We start from the raw sequence: 853 nt of genomic DNA on the forward strand, positions 1-853 counted from the left end.
GCAGGGGTGAGTACGTACTACATACTATACATTATACATACGTGCAGGGGTGAGTACGTACATACTATACATTATACATACGTTATGCGATGACGCTCTATATATTATATAGACCCAGCATATAATAAAAGCACGGTGCATTGCACGGTGTAGTGGGCCTGACACTTATGCATGATGATAATGCGTGTTTAATGTTCTCAGAACTAGCTTTGCCACATCTCAAGCTTCTCTACACGCCGTCAGCATACATATCCCACGGTAACGTCAAGTACACCAGCCGCGTTTAAAACTAACAATTTTTTTTTATAATTCCAAAAATCAATATAATTGAAATTTAAGTTTTGTTATGCAGCTGCTCAATTAAGACAATTAAGTAATTATGGGTTTGGTTTAATGACCGTCTTTAATAACCACATGGCTACGAAAGCTTAGTGACATGTTTAGCTACCTATATAAATCAGATAAATCCGAAATTCTGAAAACAGTGGAAGTCGTCTGCACACAAAAGCTCGCGTTTGGCTGCACAAGGTTCACTGCAGAAAGTGTTTGCCATTAGTCATACATATTGGTACAGCTCTTGGCCTCTTGAAAACTTGGGTTTTAGTATTGGCTAGTTGCAGGATATACGGTATGTATTAATTTGTACTGTATCATTCCTAATTCCAAAACGTGTCTGGTCCAAAGGGTTTTTGGATAATAGATTGTGTACTATAACTGCTATATAGGTGCCACCAGAAGTGTCCTTTACAGAGGTGACTGACTGATCGCCAATACACACACAACTTTATAAGCATTGGTCGCTTGCATTTCTCGGAGTAATCGAAACATCGTGTACGAATATATATAATAAATG

The sequence above is a fragment of the Priapulus caudatus genome, unplaced genomic scaffold (genome assembly GCF_000485595.1).
Source record: "Priapulus caudatus unplaced genomic scaffold, Priapulus_caudatus-5.0.1 Scaffold1020, whole genome shotgun sequence".
NCBI classification, from domain to species: domain Eukaryota; kingdom Metazoa; phylum Priapulida; class Priapulimorpha; order Priapulimorphida; family Priapulidae; genus Priapulus; species Priapulus caudatus.